Source organism: Limulus polyphemus, unplaced genomic scaffold (genome assembly GCF_000517525.1).
Source record: "Limulus polyphemus unplaced genomic scaffold, Limulus_polyphemus-2.1.2 Scaffold2973, whole genome shotgun sequence".
NCBI lineage: Eukaryota > Metazoa > Arthropoda > Merostomata > Xiphosura > Limulidae > Limulus > Limulus polyphemus.
The window spans coordinates 1-1,252 of NW_013668583.1; positions in this window are offsets into that span (position 1 = coordinate 1).

Here is a 1,252-nt window from a genome sequence, read left to right on the forward strand (position 1 = left end):
CAGTCACTTTAAAGTTAACTACTTTTATAAACACACGCTATAGTTCACAATGATTCACGCACTTTACTTACGGTGCCTACAGCTCGCTTGACTCAATTATCTATCTCACCATCTGCTATTATTTGCCGGGCTTATATACTAAAATAGAGGGCATCTGGCAAACACTCGGGCCTTCATGATCCTTCTAGAAACTCATCATGTATTACCAGCGTCACGTGGTTTCCGCTGTCATAACAATATATATATATATATATAAAGCTTGGATCCTATTCTCTGTCTTGCCATACCAGGTTTAGAATCTATAAACATGCCTATCTATTGAGAAGCATGAAATAATTGCAATGGAGGGAAGAAAAATACAACTAAAATTATTTTTCTTTAATGGTGAAAATTAAAGCTTTATTTCATTCATCAGGGTCCTTGAACCCCAAATTTCTTTGTAATTTAGACTTTTTAGCATGATTGTTTATTCTCACACCTTTATACATGATCAATGTTGTGTGCTTTGAAAATGTGACAGCAAAAGATTAGGTATTGGAACTAATAAAGTAGAATAAGAACTACAAGGTATTTCAGTTTGAGGTTTGGAAATTGATAAAAATTATAAAATACGTTTGAATATTATTCTGTTCATTTAAAAACTGCCAAAAATATTAATTTAATTAAGTATTAGTGATGAATACTTCACATACGAAAACATTGTTTCAATCTTGCATCTTTCTTGGTGTTACAATATTAATAGTAGCAGTAAAATTAGTTTGGAATTGTAATTTTCCAACCTGAACAACACCATAAACACATTTGGTTAAATTTGTAGTTCAAGTATAAGCTGTATATCCATTCCTAATTTTGAACTTACCAGAAGTAGGACAATTAGCTAGCAGACCCTTTACCCGTGCATCTTTTCTTAATCAGATAGAAGAAATGAATGTCATATTTATAATGCATCCATGGATATAAGTACAAAAGATATTCATTGGCATAGGCAGCTTGAATTTTGGACCTTCCAAACTGCTGTTTAGCAGACTATTGTGAATTTGCTTCCTCTGGCTGAGCTATCAAAAATTAAAGATACTGGACACAATGTAAAACATGGTGAAAACAAACTATTTATTTCTCAAACGTAGTTAAAATGAGTATATTTACTAAGGATGGCACCTTTATAAAGGAGCTTCCAGAAACCTCTGTAAAGAAGAAAATATGTTCCAGACAGAAAATACCGTAATATATATATATATATATATATACACAC